We start from the raw sequence: 13,833 nt of genomic DNA on the forward strand, positions 1-13,833 counted from the left end.
AGCAGGAGTTCTACCAGATAGCCCAATTCCCCCACGTAATTGGCCACATAGATGGGACCCATGTCACTATCCCCCCTCACAGAACGAGTATGTGTTCTGGAACCGCCAGTCCTATCATTCACTCAACATACAAGTAGTGTGCAATGCCAAACATGTCATCACTGATATTGTTGCTAAATACCCGGGCAGCACACACAACTCATTCATTTTTCGCCACAGTGGAATTAACTGACGACACACAGATGGGGAGTTTGGTGAGGGCTACCTGTTAGGTAAATGCATGGCTTTCAAACACACAATCAGTAAAGGTCAGTAGTGGCAGGACAGTGTTTAACCTGATTCTTGTCAGCCTGCAGGTGACAGTGCATATGCTGTACATGACTACATCCTGACTCCGTACCTGAATCCAGCCACTGCTGGAGAGGGGAGGTATAACAGCGCCCACAGAGCCACCCGCTGTACCATTGAGAGAACATTTGGAATCCTTAAGAGACGTTTCTGCTGTCTACATAAGAGTGAGGGAGCATTACAGTGCAGCCCAGAGACATGCTGCTAAATCTTAGCCACATGTGCCATGCTCCACAACATCGCCACCAAGAAAGGCATCCCCCGTGGAGCTCAAAGATTCCCACTCATCAGATGAGGAGGGGCCAGCTCCACGATGCAGACCAGCCAGAGACGAGATGAGATCACACAGAACTATTTCTAGGTGAGTAATGATGTCACAATGCTACAGATTGGTGCAAAACTGTGTTTTTTATTTCCTTGGGTGCAGGAACATATCCATCACACAGCCTGACGTGCACATAATGTGAGTCCCAATTGCTTGCACATGTAAAACACACAGTGCAAGTATGTTGCTCAAAGTTGAAGTCAAGATGCAATGTGTTGCCTCACCCATTGCCATGTGCCAATCATGACACTTCATCTATTGCGGGCACGGCCTGTTGTCCCTCGCTCAGGGTGCCCACTGCCCTCCCCTGAGTCGTTGGCTGTTCTCCCCTGCCACGACTACACTGTCTGTCCCGGGGAATAGGTGGAGTGATGCTACTCTTGCTTGTCTTGTCCTCACTCTCCAGTGAGCTCAGGGGTCCTGTGCCACCTGTGGCTGCTGCCTACTGCTGGTCCATGGCATGTTTGACCTGCCCCAGGCCCTTGGCCACATCCTGGCAGAAGTGAGCCATTTCATGCTGCATGCTAACACAGCGGCGTGCCAGCAGTGACGTGGCAGTGGACAGGCGGTTCACAGCTTTGGTGTATATGTCCAGCCGGCTGTGGAGACATTGTCTCTCCCTGCGCCTGGCTGCCTGGTCTCTCCTCATCTCTGTACACAGTTCTTCTAGTGCACCTGTCATGCCCATGAGACCATCCCTCATCTGGGTCATGTTGTTATGTGTGGCAAACTGGTGCTGTATTGACTTTAATGCCTTTGCTTGCAGGCCCTGGACTTTTACCATGGTGCCTTCAAGCCCTGCAAACACTGTGTCTTCTCCTACGGCAGTTATGTTGGTGGACGGCATGCCCTGCGACTGGTATACATTCCTGAGCTAGGATGGACAGGGGACTGTGCTGTGTGCTGTGCTGCACCCTGGCCCTGGACTGGCTGACCTTCTCCACTTATGTCCTGTGGACCTGCCTCCAGTAGTGGGAGTGGTGGCACTATGAGGCACCATCTGCATGTCACAAGGATTGCTGGTCTGCCTTCCTCCTCCTTCTCTTGCCCTGACTGGTCTTCAGTGTGGGATGCATCCTGAACACATTAATTTGGTGTCCTGCCTCACATGGGTTATGCAATACAGGTTTCAGATTTGTGAGTTACATGAGTACTATCTTTCTGTTTTTTGGCTTTCCTGAATTACTCATCCTGATTTGACCTTGCTGGATCTACCTGCTCCACTGTTTGGTGCATGTGGCTACATCTCCCATAATGCATTGCTGGGTGTGCTTGTTAACATGTACTGGAGTTGCATTCATGTTTAGTGCCTGGGTCTTTCCTGAGTGTGTGAGGGATGTGGTGATGTATCAGGGGAGTAATAGTATGCTTCTTACCTTGTCCGGTGTTTGGGGGTTTGGAGCTGTCCAGGTCAGCCACACCACTAACACTTGCCGGCTGAAGGGCGACCTCCACCAACTCCTCAAGAGGCGTAGAATCGGGTGTAGTTGATGTTCCCCCACCAGTCTTCTTTGCCTCTGCCAACCTTGTTGCCACCTTTTCATTTGATCTTTGGCGCATGTCGTACCAGCTTTTGCGGAGGTCCTCCATGGTGCTGTGGGTCACGCCAATGGCATTCACCTTCTCCTGCATTTCACTCCAGATTTTCCTTTTGCATGCCTCTGGCACGTGCAGGGATTATTTCCCCAATAGAAGCTCATGGTTGACTGCCATTTCCTGTATGAGCACCTCCAGCTCCCTTTCACTGAACTATTGCTTCCCTTTTCTGACATTCTCCTCCTGCTGCATCTTTTTCTCCTGTGTATCAATTTTGCCTTCTCTCTGTTGCAGTGCACAAGTCTCTCACTCTCCTCCCAGCCTCTCACTCAGCTTCTGGCAATCAGATGCAGCATGGGCAGTCACACTTCCTGGTTGTGATGTCATCAAGCTGCACCTGAATTGCCGATTCTCAGATTCGCGAGTCCTTATTTATGATTTTGCAAATAAGGAATCGCAAAATAGGTATTCGCATTAATATTCTGCGAATTTTTGGGAATCACTAATATCTTTTAGTTACATCGGGTTTGCGATTCTCAAAATGCGATTAGCTCAAAATCGCATTTTGAGAATCGCAAATTCCTATATTGATACATATAGCCCCAAATCGTTTAGGATTTTGAGTCTGGGTTCCTGGGAGCTAGTGGTTACCTATCTTATATTCGGTAATACCTCCCTTCATGTTTGCCAGATTGGGGGGTTGCTGTTTTCTCTCAAACTAACTACACCATCATCTTTTGTAGTGGTCCTCGCATAGCATGCATTAGAATAATATTTGGTACATTTCCAATTTACATTTTTTGTTGATGCACTTTCTTGGTTGTAGGTGTAGCCCATGTGACTGAGTAACTGCTTTCCTTTCTGTCTTGTTATGAATTTGTCTCTCTCTGTCATTGTAGCTGAAAGTAGGGTAATATTGTAAATATACAATATTTAAAAGTTTGTACGTTTGTTATGTACATGTAAAATGATGCAACTACTTCTATTTGTATACTCACATGTATGTTCATTTTATAATGTTTCACACTGTTTTGCAGCTTTTCTGTTGTGTGTGTTCTAATGTGGAGCAAGTACTTTCTTTTCTATTCAGTTTAAATGTTAATTTGTTGTTAGTGTGTAGAGGTTAAGTTTGTTAGGTTTATATGTTTTCACTATTTGGGTGAGTATACATTTTTTAATAAATTATGTATACTTACTTGTTATATTTTTTTGCTGGTTTGTGATACTTGTTTTTTTCTGGCAGTTTATCACTTTTCTATGTTGTTGTTTTTTTAATTTTAAGAAGTACATGTAAATAGATGTTGTATGGTTCAACAGAGGCTATCTTGACTTACACGTTTAAAATTGGCATCTTTTTAGACAATGACTTTTTACATGCTTTTCATGTACATGATAACATACTCAGAGTGTTCTACTTGCAAGTAGGCCTGGGTTTAGTATGCAGAGTTTTGCTATGCTGAACTCCGTAAAGTGAAAAAAGCTCTGCGGAGTTCCGTAAGTGGTGGAGTGCAGTGTTAACTGCTGTATATGCTGGTTTTCCTGCCACTCGGATAGAAATTCTACTTGAGCGGCAGCTAGCGCTCGCAAGCTTACTGTTTGCAAGCGCTAGAGGGTAAAACGTTCTGCTGCACTATGCAAAGCAGTGTTTTCTATACTCCGCAAGCTCCACGTAACACGGAGTACAGAAAACTCCACAAACTCCGCAAATGGACTGGAGTTCACCGCCAGGTCTGCTCCCAAGAACATTTCTTTTGAAGCCCTTTATCATGCCACTTGTACACTCTGTTCAAGCCTACAAGAACAATGAGCATGATGTTCTTGCATTTTGTTGTCTGTTTGGCGACAGCTCTGAATCGGAAAGCCAAACACACACAACTGCATTGCACCTCTGACACAATGCGAATGGGACCAGGGTTTTATTATTTAAACTGCTTCTTACGCTAGTTCCTCAGAGAAACACTTCAATGGATTATCCTGAAACTTTACCCCATGACTGAGATCCAGCCCTGCTGACTCTAGTCTCTCAAAGAACGGTGACTGTTCCACACCAGACTGGCTTCCTGATACATCACACACAGGTAATGGGGAGTGAGGCTGCTTCAAAGGATCTTCCAGAACGCAATCGCGCTATGCTTTCTAGAATATAAGTAGCATTATTTAGGAGTATCAGTATGACATATATTAATATACTCATATAATCCATGCATAGTTATGATTGGTGAATTTTTCATCATTGTCACCATTCTTGTAATGCTGGTAGTAATGTTTTGCCTTCGTCTACTAATAATTGCAGCTCATGTTTTTTACACAAGAACATAATTGCATCAATAAATGTTTGAAATGCCAATTTGTGAACTTCTTGTGTCTCCTTTCGGGCATTCCTAAGTAATAATGAATAGATAGATTTGTTTCCCGGATTTCTTTGAGGGAATTAGAGTGGTCATGTTCTGAGTTTGCAGACATCATCCGGTGGCCTGTCAGATTAGGGTCCAAATGGTGCACTGTAAGACAGTCAGGAATTGGGCCAACATACCCTGATTATATGAGTAACCTCTGTCCCGATATTTTGAAGTTTATGTTGTCCAGAAGCACAATCCTATTTAATTAGTATGAACCATACAATATGGCACCACTAACATTATATGTCAGATACCTGGTTAATGGGTCTCCGGAGAAGTTCTTATATGTGTCCAAAACTGTTAGCACTTTACACGGAGATGTACGTGGTGTTAGGGTATAATCCTCATCAGCTAAATAGGTAACCCCTGTTTTTGTCCGTGGGTTGTTAAAGCTTGTACCTTTAAAAAGATCACCCCACTATAGGTTATACCTTTTGCTGAATTCCATTCATCAAATATGGTGATTTGGGATTTAACTGTGTTTACCAGACAGCGGTCACTAAAATGAATTTGATGACTGCCTCAGGGGATATAAGAAAAGCCAAGGCTTGTTCTCTGTCAGTGTAACATTATTTCTAAAGGACTGTGACTCAGAAGCATTGTCCTATGATGACATATATGTTATGGATGATGTCTTAAACACTCTTCTAGACAGAGTAGAGGACATTGTCATGGGATTTGTGGAAAATGGCTACAAATTCAACTTCCAGTAAACAGAAATTGCTGATCTTAGTGTCCGGTTCTTGAAGTATGAGTTATCAAATGGATGCAAATGCTTAGCATCACATTTCATATAGAAATGTGCATTCCTACACCCACCAAATACAATAAAAAAAATAATCACTTTTGGGCTTTCTCATATTTGGTAGAACATACAGACCATAATCTGTACAGTGGGTGAAAACATTCTATGGTTTAATACATCCAGACTTTTCAAGCACAGACTCAACACCAAAAGATACATAGATTATGAGAACATTACACACTGACATGCTTGTATCGAAACTTTTACACACGTGTTAACACTAACCCTGGGTAGAGTTTGCGGAGTTCCGCGTAGCGGAACTCTGTAAAGTGCAAAAAACTCTGCTACGCTACCCGGAGCTCCATCCGCGAGCAGTGTAGTGCATTAGATATGTGCAGTTCGCTGTGATTTTCAGTGCCAGGTGATTGACCGCACTCTGCATCCATCGCGAACGGCACCTTGCACAGCACAAGTGGACACTGCTTCCTTTCTGCAGCCAAAGTAGATTTTTACTTGAGCAGCAACTTTCTCAATGTGAACGGACGGTTTCTCAATACGAGCAGTTGCAAGCATAGCCAACCACTCGCATTGAGAAGTCTCATCTGGAGGTTGATTTTCCACGCTCGCACTCACCAACTTGATGTTGACGATCGTGAACAAGGAGAAATCTTGCCAGGAGGTGGATTTTCCTCACTTGCGCTCACCAACTTGACATTGACGAACGCGGGCAAGGAAAAAAACTCTGCTTCGCTATGCGAAGCCGAGTTTTTCAGAACACCGTAAGCTCTGTTTAATGTGCAGTGCGGAAAACTCTGCAAACTCCACAAGACATAGCAGAGTTCACCGCCCAGACTTGGTTAACACCACAAACTTGGTGATGCACATAATTGCGGGAAATACAGGCTCCACATATATCACTTTCAAGGAAGGTGTTGCAGTACCTATTTCATATAAATTGTACTTATATTCAAATGCAGTAATGCATTTTGCATCTACTAAGAAATACTGACTGCAGTTCAGAAGGCTGTTATAAAGGAAAGATCATTGGCTCAGGGGAAATAAATGCATAATTGTGGTTACTCCCAATCAAGCCTTAGAGGCTGACACATAGGCCAGTGATCCTAATGCAAAAGCTTTCCATACTAGCGGGAAACAGTGGGCCACCCCCTTAACAGCTAATGATGTAGACTATGTCTTTGACCCTACTCTGCAAACACAAGAATTCCTACACTATGAACAAGAATACCCTGTGCCCAATCACATTTTGCCTTATCATTAATATGACTTCATTGTCTACACTGATGGTTCTGTCCAGCTCGGCGTTGGAATTAAACAACAATACTCGGCCACTTGCTTGGTGGCACATTGAGAGATGAGAGATGGAGTCTTACAGCCTAAAAAAACCTTTCCACAATCCCTTGGAGATTGCACTGCTGCTTGAACTCAGAGCTCTAATTCTGCACTAGAAAATACAGATTCTGAATTCTCCAGATGTAGCAGGTGATTAATATTATTGTGTCCAGCCTTTCAATGAACACTTACAGTATTGAATCCTGAATTAATTTAGAGACTCAGAAGAGAACACTATCAAGCATTAATTTCTTTGGGGAAAGGTAGCACATTTAAAAGAATGTTTGACACAGGCTCATGTAATTTATGCAGTGAGTCACCAATGTGTTAGAATACACTTTGCTGGGAATCGACTGGCTGATGAAGCCACAAAGATAGCAGTTCAGCTGTCTTAACTGCAATTACTTGTTCCCTTACGACAGTGAATGGAGAAATAGTGGTAGCTATCACCACTTTGTGTGGTGGCACTTCATTACCTAAAACATATCCAGCAACATACTCCTATACAGTGAGTGTGCAAAGCACACCTGTTGGTCTTATGCACGGAGTAGGGCATCAACTGATACCAAATTCAGACCACAGGCTAAAATTAATCAAAGCTACTCATGAGGTGTTAGCTCCTGCCTATGCAGGTGTGGCGGCTACAGTTTCCCTGCTACAGCAAAGCTACTGGTGGCATGGTCTATTCAAATTGACTAAACAGTATGTTGTTAGCTGTGCATTCGTAACAAATAAGAAGCCAAAACCAAACCACGCCCACAGCAGACACCTCTCCTACCTTCAAACAAGCCCTTGGCTTATGTGTGTCTTGATTACTTTGAAAAACTAAACTCTGATGGTTCCTTTAAATACATTCTATTAGCAGTTCTGGATTTCTGTTCGTGTGGCCACAGCGATGGGCAGATGCTTGAACTGTTCGAAAAGATCTGCAACTCTTCAACTGGACATATGCAGTAGCTTCACTCCACTCAGACCAAGGATCAGCATTTTGCTCCAGGTCTTATTAGAATACCAAGGGCACCCTGGGTGTGGCTTTGCATTATTCTTCCCTGTATCGAATTGAGGGAATTTTTTAGAGTACTAGGTTCAGGTCTTAGTTGGATCCATTTTATGTACGGAGTGCAGGGAGCTTTAACTAACCTGCCTAGACGATCCTTGGGTGGCTGGACTCCCTTTGAGGTACTGTGCACAATCCAGATGTGTGTTTTCAGGTCTTTATAATCCTGATACAGTGGTGGCAGAAATGCCTTTTGACATCAATTAATGTTCGGCTGTCTTACAGGAATTCATTGACTTCCAAGATGACCATTTGAATATACAACTGAAATGTTCTGCCACTGAAGAAGTGAAGGAACAACCAGCAGCTCCTGTCTGGATTCCAAAGTTTGGGAATCTAGTTCAAGAAAAGATTGTCGATAAGAAGGAGTTCGATCCATCCTACACAGAAATGGTGCCAGTCCTGGCAGTTGAACATACCAGAACACTACTTTTGCCACCCCTTGCTGTTTGTAAAAGCAAGAGATTTATCTCGATTGACCTAATAGACAGCACCATGTTCTAGTCCTACACAGTAGGCCATGAGGGCTCCTGAGTGGTCAACTGTCTTCTCTCACTTCAGTATGAAAATCCCCTAAAAGCATTAAATTAAAATTTCTACTCCCTGGCGGGGGATATCAGATACTGAATTTCTACTACTTCCGTATTCTACTGCTAACACAGCACACTCACCATATGTGAACTCACAGTCTTTTACTACCATTTCTATTAATAAATATGTTTAGTTTGATCCACCGTTGGAGGTTTTTACCAATCCTCCACTTCCGCGTGAGGTCCATGTTTTTGCACAGACTGCCTCTGGCTATTTTGCCGACATTGATGACTTTTCTTCAGATTAGTCAGGCACACTATTGCATGAGTTTCGTACATTAATTTTTTGGCTAAAACAGACTTATGTTATTCCACTTTGGATTTATATTTGGATTGCCATTTCATTCCTTTTCCCTTTTGTTTGTTTGGGTTTGATTTGTGGCAGTGTTTTTTTCTCCTAAATGGACATTATCTCTCAAAATGCTCTGCTGTTGAACTAGTTGCTGAGGTAACCTCATTCTTCATCACATTAAGTGCGAAGAGACCTGTCCCTTGTGAACACTTCTGCATTTCGTGTCCCAGATGGCATTGATTGAGATAAGGTCCCATTTGATACTTTTGGTCCTACTGAGATTTTACAGGTTCCTTATATGTTAAAAATGTCGTGAGTGATGTAAGCTTATCTGATTATTTGGACTATGCACGCAACCTGGGGGTCATCCTCGACTCCACCCTCTCCATGACCAGGCAAGTCAACGCTGTCTCCGTGTCCTGCTTCAACACCCGAATGCTCCGCAGGATCTTTAAATGGATCCCTCCCGACACGAGAAAAACCGTCACCCAGGCCCTCATCACCAGCAGACTTGACTACAGGAACGCCCTCTACTCAAAAACAACAACCAAACTACTGAGATGACTACAACAAATCCAGAATGCCTCGGCACGACTGATCCTCAACATCCCCTGACGCAGCCACATCACACCCCACCTGAGAGGCCTGCACTGGCTCCCCGTCAACAAGAGGATCACCTTCAAACTCCGCATCCATGCACACAAAGCACTACATAACACCGGACCTACATACCTCAACAACCGACTCAGCTTCCACAACCCCACCCGAAGCCTCCGCTCAGCCAACCTCGCCCTTGCCACAGTTCCTCGTGTCTGGAAAACCACCGCCGGCGGCAGATCCTTCACCTACCTCGCCGCCAAGACCTGGAACGCTCTCCCTACCAGCCTACGACAGACTCAGGACCTGCTGGCCTTCAGAAGAATTCTCATGACCTGGCTCTTCGATCAGTAGCGCCCCCCCAGCGCCTTGAGACCCTCACGGGTATGTAGCGCGCTTTAGAAATGCAGTGATTGATTGATTGATTGATGTAAACAACATTAGAATATTACACTGTCTTTGATACTGTAAAAATGCATAGTCTATCTTCTAATCATGGTGAAATGTTCTGTTATCATCATTATGCACATCATTATTTACAAAAATCAAGTACTCCATGTGCATTTTTTTAATTTACACAATGGGAATATTGGCCAATGCCACCAGTGGCTAGCTCAAAAGCATGCATGCAGAAATGTGTAGATTTTCTGGCAAACACCCCGTAGACTGAGTGTCTTATACTTTTAAACTTTCTCCTTCACTAGTGAGGAAAAATATGTTGACCAAAACAAAATGATTTAATTTGGCTTCCTTATTTCCCAATTATCTGTACAACGTTATAAATTTTGAAAAAACAACACTGATTTGAAATCTGTATGCGGAACAAAAGATTGGCATGTCCAGGGCAGTTTAGAGCATGTCTCATAACAATACAAATGATGTTTCTGACTAAACAATAAAGCAACCAACACGTCTGGGTATGGCTAAATTAATTACATGAATACACCCAACATTCCCACTATTGAATGTTTTGATAATTGCCCAACATTTAACAAATTACAATGATTAACACCTTAATACAATGATACGGATTGCTACATACAGTTCTTCACATTTCGGTAAAGATGGGAGGCTAATGGGGCCATTAGACTCTAAATATTGTCATGCACGTTTTCTAGGCAACATGAAGGGTTTCAAAGAAAACAGACGAGACCTACGTTATCTGTAGACATAACACTCAGAAGTGGTCACCACCTCCTGTATGTGAACATTATGCTAGCAATGGTTACAGCATTCCACTTTAGATGCAGTTACAAAATATTATCTCTCCTTTGTGATGGCATAGATTTATAGCATTTCTTGTTAGGTCCTAGATCACCACATCATAAATGCTTTCTATATGCCAGGTACAATGAACTGTCCAAAGCTTCCCAGCAGGAAGCTACTGTGCTGGTAGAGAAAGTTACAGAGCTAATTTAGAAACAGCATTGGCTGTTCTTGATAAAGGCATGACCACATTTTGAACTAGGAATCATTCTCATAATAACATTGTGTCCTTAGCAATTGACATCCTACAAAGTGATGTATCCCTCTTCCAACACAGGTAAAGTCAGGTAAGATTTATTATGCAGTTTAGCTGCACATTGCAGACTTTAAAATCTTGTTGTGTGTCCTGGAAGTACCTTGCTTTATAATTGAACACGCCCACTGAAATTAAGGACAAAAAAGACTAAACTTACACAATGTTAAGCATTAAGCAGTTGTAGAAATTGCCAACCACTATCTGCCATATGGTTAATCCATGGTCTTATCTCACTGCCAATTTCTAAGTTTCACTTTATATCAAGATTGAAATATTTTCAAGTGGGTAGTTATGATGTGTTAGGAGAGGGATTTGTACATGAGACATGGGTCCTGCCTTTCAATTACTGAAGTAGGAATGGGGAAACTGAAGTATTTCTCAGTGGAAATGAATTCAAAACTTAATTTGGCCATTCTCTCATTTGTAAAGAGATCATGCTTCCCAGCACATGTAATATGTCTATGGCAAACGTATCATGTTATTTGAAAGGTACCCCAGCTGCTTTGACTCCGGTAGCCTTCAGATTGCTTACAAATGAAAGTTATTTGTTGTTGAACGACGAAGGTTGTTGTGGGTAAAACCGAGAATGGTGATGATTGCGGGGTGTAACTTGCTGTAACAACGTGATATTTACACCTGCACGTACAGTCAGTGAAGCGTCAGTATGGCCTTCAACAGCTATTTTCAATGTGAACAATGACAAATTGAGCAAACTGAAATCCTTATTGTTTCAGAAGGAGGTGTTGTTAACATCTGGTAAAGAGTTGTTTAATCTCCAAGTTGCAAGGTCTTCTTTGGAATAGAATCGCTACCACATGGTAACCTTCCTCAGCACTTTGGAGAACTTGCACACCACATTTTAATGACTCTAATACTGCGAGAGTAGTACTCTTTTTTAAAGTGATTGGGTCTGGCTTTGTCAGCATGTTTCAGACTGTATTCAGAATTATTCAATCCTTTATACACTCCCTGGTTTCCAGTATTTTTGGAGGCATACAATTAATGATATTACTGATTATTGGGTTTTTGGTCCTATTTATGCTGCTCCTCCATGGATGTTCCACTTGGAGGCCAAATGGTGCTGGAACTACCACACATCCTGCTGTGTCGTGAACTTATGATGCAGTATTTTGGCATCTTTACTTCAGGAACTAAATTGCAACTGTTTTTTGTGATTTCGATCTGTATTGCTACATTGCGTAGAGTCTGTGTTCCGCTTTCTGCTTTGCACTTTTGAGTGTGCACTGGATATTTAGCTTGGGATGCAACTGGTCCAATCTATGGATATAGATCTGCAGATGTGTCCACTTAGGGCTTATCTTCATTGTTGTCTTATGTGATTATTGTTACTATAGGATGCATATTACAAGCCTTTAATTGATCCTGGCTTCATGGATCCTGGCTCCTCCTATGTGGCAGCACAACCGGCTAGCACCCCACCAGCAGCTGCTGATTGGGCGGGATATGACCATGTTTGCTCTTTGAAACTTGTGGCCTGGGCCACAACGGAAACATCATCTAGGGAAGTTGGTTCCTTCTTGGTTCCTACTGACTCTTGGAACATAGAAAACTTTCCCGCAGCCTCCTAAATTTCAATTTAGCATCTTTTATTTTTAAATTGCTTTTATATGCATGTATATATTGTCTGTTTTTTTATTGCCATTTTTAATGCAATTTTGTTTTTATTTGCTGAATTATTAAAGTGCACTATTATATTCCTTTTAGAATTTCAGGTTTACATATATTTTAAGTTTAAATTTAGGATATGCTTTTAAGTTTAGTTTGAAGTAAAAGTCTGCCTCCAGCCAAAGAGTGGGTGTTGTGGGGTTCAACAGGGCCGTGCACAAAATCATCCAGCTTGACTTACATGTTTAAAATTGACATTTTACATGCATTACACTACATGATAAAATGTTGGACCAGACATCTTTTTGTGTGTTTCCCCTCTTTTTTTGCTTTCTAACCTCCTTTTTTTGATTTTCTGGTTGACTGCTTTTGCTGGTTAAGTGTATCTGCACACTTTTTCACTGCTAATCAGTGCTAAAGTACGAGTGCTCCTATTGTAAATTATGTTATGATTGGTTGTCCTTGAATAGATTATTTGGTTTACTGTGTGCCCAGGGCCTGTAAATCGAATGCTATTAGTAGGCTAGCAGCATTGATTGTGCCACCCACACAAGTAGACTTTCTAATGTGTCTCAGACCTGCCACTGCAGTGTCTGCTAGGCAATTTTTAACTGTCATGTCGGCCTGGCTAGTTCACCCACTTTCCAGGCCTAACCCTTCTCTGAAAGGTAGGTCATGTGCTGATTGTTTTATATGTCCTGATGGTGAAACACTATGCATTTTCTTTTTCACTATTGATAGGCTGTCTTTCCCATAAGTGATCATTGGAGCTGCCTAGTAACATTTTACTAGTGTACATTTTAATTGAGACAAGATGGAGAAATTGAGTTTAGGTTCCCTGAGCTCAAAATGTAATAAAGAATATTGTAGTAAAGGTGGTTAATAAGTTGAGTGTTTAAAAATGGCACTTTTGGAACATGGGCATTTTCTTACTTAACCATCCTCTGTCTCAGCCTGCTTGTGGAAATAACATCTGGTTTTAGATTGACAGGGGCTGGGTTGTGCAGTCACTCCGGAGACTCACACAAAGGGAGCTGAGGTGCGCCCTGCATATGCTGATGAGCCATCCTGGGCTAGAGTGATGGGAGGAGTAGTTTCCACCTTCTGTAGTGTGGCTGGAACAAGGAGGACAGACCTGGTTTTGCGGAGCCATAGAGACTTTCTGAACAAAGACTTAAAATGCTAAACGGGGTATAAGTATTAAACCTAAACCCCGTGTTAGACCTGCATCATTGGCGTGGGTTTCCCTTGTATTTTTGCCTTTGCCTCCTGTGATTTTGCTGTGTGTTGGACTGTGTTTTTGTTGGTCTAGATCCTTTGGGCAATTCGCCACTGCTGTTCAGTGTCAAAGTGCAAGTGTCCCCTCTGTAAATTGTTATGATGGATTGGTGTTTCCATGATTGGATATTTGGTTTACTACTAAGCCCCTAGTACAGTGAATTTAGT

Source organism: Lissotriton helveticus, chromosome 3_2, assembly GCF_964261635.1.
Source record: "Lissotriton helveticus chromosome 3_2, aLisHel1.1, whole genome shotgun sequence".
Taxonomy (NCBI): Eukaryota; Metazoa; Chordata; class Amphibia; order Caudata; family Salamandridae; genus Lissotriton; species Lissotriton helveticus.